This window comes from Leuciscus leuciscus (assembly GCF_965113295.1).
Source record: "Leuciscus leuciscus genome assembly, chromosome: 4".
In the NCBI taxonomy this organism is placed as follows: Eukaryota; Metazoa; Chordata; class Actinopteri; order Cypriniformes; family Leuciscidae; genus Leuciscus; species Leuciscus leuciscus.
The window spans coordinates 41745799-41752074 of NC_138728.1; the positions used below are offsets into that span (position 1 = coordinate 41745799).

The window sequence follows — 6276 nt, forward strand, 5'->3', positions numbered from 1 at the left end:
CAAGATGAGCAAATGTGTCCAAAATGCCTAAAGTGCAGAGGAACATATATTCAAAACACAAGCCACAAATAGTTAGATTAGATAACCCTGACAGATTAATAAATAAAATACAAATAAATAAATTATTAAAATAACGATAGTAGCCAGAATTTTCAACTTTGTCTTTTTAACTGCAGAAACAACAATAAATGCTAAACTGGAGAGGCAGTCTTTTTAGCTAAAAATGTTCACAGCATCCAAAAATCAAATTAGAACCGGCTGAAAAGTTTTGAAATCACTTGTAGGCTACCCTACCTGGTCGAGAGAACACATCCAGTCTTTCACTCTGTCTGTGTCCGTTGGAGTCTTTTCAAATTGTGCGCGCGGATAAAATACATTCTAACGTGAAACCCAGTCTATGCGTGAAACGTGTAAACGTTGGCCGGCAGAAGTGCGATTATGGTTTTCCTGATGCTAAATCCAGCCTTGGAGAATATCCTTTCTGATGGTGTACATCCACACTTTAGATTGTCTTATCCCAGACATTGTTAAAGATTTAAATCCTTGCCGCGAAGACGCTCCTCTGTCGGTCACGCATTGAAAGTGAAACTTAAATCTGTCGCGGGGTGTTTGGATTTATTCACGCACGTTAAAAAATATTTATTAAAAGCTTCTTTCTTTGCACATTTTTATATACAGCATTATCATAATAGGCTGAATATTAACGACATAAAAGCTAGTTCTATGTGAAATCAGACATTGAGCGCCCTCATATAGCCAAAGTGGCATGATCCTCATTTCATAACACCTCTGCGAAGATTCGACCGTGAGATCGGTAGTCGAATCAGGCTCCTCCTATCGAAGCATCGAATCTTCGACTATTCGGGGTCACCCCTAGTGGCTGCCAAAGCAAATTTTTGTCCCGTCAAAGCCTTCCCACACAGCAGGAGACTCCTATGCGGATCCGCGTTCAAGTCGCCAAACCCGCGTGACTGTCAAATTCGTTTTGGCGCCGCCCAGAGGATCAGCTCCGCCTCCGGGAGGCTCCGTAAATTCTACTGTCAAACAGCGGGTCCTGAGCGGACCCATATCGGATGCTCGGACGCGCCTTTTACTGCAACAGTTGGACTACAGCACGTCACCAAGAGCCGATATATCAGTCGAGAATATTTTTGTTGTGACACGGTTGTGTTGAACCCTCTTTTGAGTAAGTATATTGATTTATTGATATTTTGCGACATTCACAGTAAACATTGGTTTTTAAATCACTGTATACTAATGATTGTAATGACGTTGTTTGATATTAGGACAACTTTAGAATGTTCACTTAATGGTTTAGTGTGCATTATTAAGTTTGCATTTTGACAATTTTGGTCTCATCCCAGATAGCACACGTACGTCGGGCCGACGTTGGCCTAACATCGAGCGTCGGCCTCCCTCCCTATAACATCGCAAAGGCGTCGGCCAGGCGTAGGCAGATCTCTTGTCAGACAGTGCTCTATTTCCCAGCTCCGTTACGTCGGCTTTTGGTCGGCCCACTATACGGGAGGCCGATGTCGCGTTGTGCGCGTGAACTTTCAAGTCGCTTTCAAACACTGGAGCGGCCGCGGCGCAGAGTTGCCATGGAAACGCCGTGGGACCACTGCGACTGGTAAGCAAGAAAACTCCCTCTCTCGCTGTTGTTTTCACTGCTTTCAGGTGATATTAGTCTCTAAAATCACACGGATAATACACACAACTGTTCTTGACACTTCTCTTACTTGTAATTGATACGCTTATGTTGAATATTTACTTTTATAGACATGGCTTTGTGTCTTCGGAAAAAGTCCGTTAGCATCTCAACCGTTTTCAGAAGAGGTAAGTTAAGCTAACGTTAAAGTTAACTCGGTTGAGCTTTTGTTTATGAAAGTTTGGGCTTTTAATCACCTCTTTTGTGTGGATATGAGAGGTTTTGTAAAGGTTTTACTTGGAAGTGAGCTAATTTATTTTACACAAACGTAAACATAAACGTATGTAATCGGTGACGTCACTTACATGGAGTGATAAAATTGGTTAAAACTATGTTAGCTCAGTGGTAAACAAAATTTGATAAAAAAAAAAATTTCTGTGATTTCAGCAGCAACAAAATAACCCATAATAGAGGGAAAGCTCCACGACTTCAACATTTCTGAAGAAAGCTGCTGCCAGAGAAGTAGGAAATACAGGTAGGAAATCCAAAACTAAAGAATTAATTATTGATTTTAGGAAACAGAGCCCCCCTCTTCCCCTCACTATCATTGATGGCCAACCTATTGAGATAGTACAAGAATACAAGTAGCAGCTACCATGGCACAATAATTGATAGTAAGCTATGTTTTGAATCACACACTGATGCTGTTTGTGCCAAAGCCCACCAGCGAATGTATTTTTACCGTAGACTGAGGAATTTTAACATTGACCCCACTTTGATGAGAATGTTTTATTCTTGTTTTATTGAGTCTGTTTTAACCTTCTGTTTTATCTGCTGGTTTGGTTCCTTGTCTACAAAAAACGATTAGAGAGTATTGTTAGGACATGTAGCAAGATTGCAGGCATTAACTTTCCCCCTCTCTCACACACATTTACTCCAACAGAGTGGCAAAGAAGGCAGCTGACCCTAGTCATCCTTTGTCCTGCCAGTTCAAGCTACTTCCCTCAGGCCGTAGGTACTCCATGCCCAGATGCAGGTCAAATAGATTCAGAAACTCATCTCAGAAAAGCATTTCACCTCTGCTGTAGCTTATATATAATATAGCTTAGCTATAGCTTCTTACTTGTAATAAACCTGGCATTATATAATAATATTGTTTGGCTCTGTGACAAATGGATTGTTGTGTTCCTAGATCCTTCAATGTTGATGCCCTGGCCTCCACCGTAGCAGAGTTGGGCGGATCATCATCTCGGATCATCATCTCTAAGGCGCTATGAACCATATGATTAGTAAGTAAAACTTCAAACATACACTAATGTCAAACATACACTAATTGTGTTGGTAAAAAAATTGTGTTTTGAAAGAAGTCTCTTATGTTCACCAAGACAATAATATTGTGAAATAACAAATTTTAAATAACTGTTTTCTATGTGAATATATTGTAAAATGTAATTAATTCCTGTGATCAAAACTGAATTTTCAGCATCACAGCTTCATATGATCCTTCAGAAATCATTCTAATTTGATGATTTGACGCTCAAGAAACATTTATGATTATTACCAGCTTTCATTTTCTCAAAGGCAGAGCAGGATACCCAGGGCTTGGTTTACACCTATCACAATTTCTAGCCACTGGGGGACCATAGGCAGGCTAGGGGAACTCATATTAATGTTAAAAAACCTCATAAAGTGAAATGTTCATGCCATGGGACCTTTAAGCGTTTTCTACCAGTTTTCTATGTGAGGAAAACGCTTAACTGTACATAGCAGTCTATTTTTAATTAGTATGGTGTTTACTGAGTTATCATTTATTTATTTTAATATCACTGTCTATACGTTAAGTCACGTTCTGCGTGTGCAAATCTTTAAATTCAACTTTGGACTTGTATTTTACAGGGGACAAGTTCTCAAATTCACATCTTTATGCTCTCGAGTTTTGCTACTCTTTTACTTACATAAATAACCTCCCTGATAATGTTCGGGGCTCAGACACACTCTCCCAATTTAAATCTAGACTAAAGACACAACTCTTTAGCCAAGCATTCAATTAACACATCTCATAATCTTGTTTTACAGTTAATATGTGATGAAATAGTAAAAAGTGCACATGATCATCTTTTGCCTGAAATAATATGAACTGCAGCTATGCTAATCTTTCTCCTGTTGTTTCCCTGTTTCTATATCAGGATGCTCAGCAAGTTCACTAGAGATTATAGCAGCTCCAGTTTGGATCCAGCCTCACTTGTGAAGACTTCAGATGATGGCAACTATAGATGGACACAAAACTGCCAGATATTAAGGTGGGGTAAGCGATATTTCAAAAACGCTGTTGGACACTGTTGATATTTGGAATGAACCCAAACAAACACACCCCTCTCTTCAATGCTCCACCTCCAAAACTCACCAGATTTCCCAGCAGCCGCATCACATTATTGGTGTAAATAACTCATTTATGTTATTGCATGACCTGCTCAATAAAAGCGCAACACTAAGAACGTTTCAGGAAACACGTTATTAATTATGATAAGGGCTGAATTTCCCGAAACCTTCTTAATGCTACGTCGTTCCTAAGTTATACCTTAAGCTGTACCTTATTGTTAATACGTGTTTCCTGAAACATTCTTAGTTAATTGTACCTTCTGTAAGTCATACATTCGGATATTTCCCCACCAGTTAATCAAGTGTGACAACACCGGTAATACCATAATAGAAGTGACGCGCATGCGATGCGGCGTGCTCGTTTTTCCAGGCGCACATATGCCACAGTGAGATGAAAACATCTCAACTTTTCAGAATGCCACAAGCGCACCGCAGGTCATGTGACAAAAACCAACCGATCAGCTTTGGCCTTTCCGTAACAACATGGAAAACTCGGCCGAACAGCTGATCATAGCTGTACAGGGCGAGTTTTTATTTCTCATCTCCATAAATATATCTAGTAGTAAAGCTAATGCGAGGGCTAGAAATCAATTATTCCTTTGCTGATACTTCCTTGTCATCATGGAGAGCGCAGTTCATGGTTGCATAGCAACGACAGCAAGTCCTTTTAGAAAGGAGAGAGCGCTTTCCACACGTTTTTAGACGCGATATGTGAACGGCCCCTAATTCAGGGTAAACTGAGAATCTATTTGGTTTAAAATCGTTTTTGTTTTGTTTAAAATGGAGATCACGATAACATACATCAGAATAACATGTTCTAGTCTATTTAAAAAAAAGATACTCATTTGAATCATTAATTCAAACACTTTAAAACCAATTAATTCAGTGTCTCATTCATAAACACCTGGGCTGCGTTTCCCGATAGCGTTGTCTCTTAGCATGCTACGAAGACTCTTAAGGTATAACTTAACTAAAGGTATACCATTTATAGGCGTGTTCCCCGAACCATACCTTAGAAAGCAATTTATAACAATTTTTTTCATTATGACAATAATTAATTCTACATTTACAATAAACTGCCAGGTGTCAGCTTTCAAATGAGATCATACTTGTGTTTTTAGTACAAAGGGTTCATGAACTGTATCTGTTTCAGTTTGGGTATGTCATTTCTGGGGATTTTTCAAAAGTGGGGTTGCAGCTTAACAGGTTAACTAAAGGGATACCATTTATAGGCGTGTTCCCCGAACCATACCTTAGAAAGCTGCTAAAGATATTCCTTCTTACGTGTGACGTTACCCAGTGCTGCCCGTGGCGATGCTGCTGAATCTGCTGATATCGATGGCTCGAGAATCAATTATTCACTCGTGCAGGGGCTGCTTCACTGCGTTATGTGAGAAAGCGGTGTTCTTTATAAAAGCAATTCAGAAATGTACGCGGGTTGGGTGAGAAAAAACACTGACATTATGGATTCGGATGGCAATAAAATCACAGACTTACACCTGTAAATGTTTAAAATACCATACGAACCCATGAGAAACAGTTAGCGTCTACTTACAACTTAACTGACATTCTGCTTTCACTGGCCTTTGAAAGCGCTCCGCGGACGGCGCCGTCTTTTAGAACAACTATTCGCTGTATCGCTGCCGTAGTTTGAGCAAACTCCCCACCACAATCATTCCCTTTAAATAGACTATTAAACCTATTAAACTATTAAATGGTTTGCCAGCTGATGTACCTTTGATTGTTGTTAGATTTTTAATTATATTATCCAGTGTAATGACAATTTTATTCTTAGCTTTAGTCCTAACTGCTTTTTCACTCTGTTACAGGTTGCCAGGTAGAATCCTTCTCTACATTGTTGCTGTTCCTTTTTGATCCCTTTTCTCCTGGAGTTCTTTCTGGTGTCATTAAAATGTCTTAACTTGAATTGTGTCTGTTCATTATACTAGAGACAGTTACACACAACATTAAGAAGATATTTTTCAATGTCAGTATAGCCTACTTTTTTCATATTGGATAGTCAAGTAACTCCAGGGCTGTATATATGTACATAGACATTGAGGGGGACAAGTCTATAATTATATCAATAATAACAATAGTATGTCAATAGTTAGAAATGGCCAAACTGGAAATTCAGTATTGGAAATTCTTTCTCCGCTGTTTTTAGAATGGCAAAAAGGTTTAAAAGTTACATTTTAGGCTGGTCTACCTTACAGCGACCATCCAAATAGATAGCCAATCAAATCATA

The 6276-nt window shown here is 39.2% G+C and overlaps 1 long non-coding RNA gene across 4 annotated transcripts; it reads left to right on the forward strand.

Moving 5' to 3' along the window:
- The first annotated feature begins 1614 nt into the window (after window positions 1-1614).
- Window positions 1615-5954, forward strand: LOC309496143. 4 transcript variants are annotated; one of them, XR_014204973.1, is made up of 7 exons: window positions 1615-1630; window positions 1780-1836; window positions 2096-2183; window positions 2592-2659; window positions 2841-2937; window positions 3835-3948; window positions 5857-5954. It is a non-coding gene; the product is annotated as an uncharacterized lncRNA (long non-coding RNA). The 4 variants fall into 4 exon arrangements; XR_014204976.1 differs by lacking the exon at window positions 1615-1630 and adding an exon at window positions 1660-1677; XR_014204974.1 differs by lacking the exon at window positions 1615-1630 and having other exon boundaries at window positions 1642-1836; window positions 3835-3953.
- The last annotated feature ends 322 nt before the right edge of the window (window positions 5955-6276 follow it).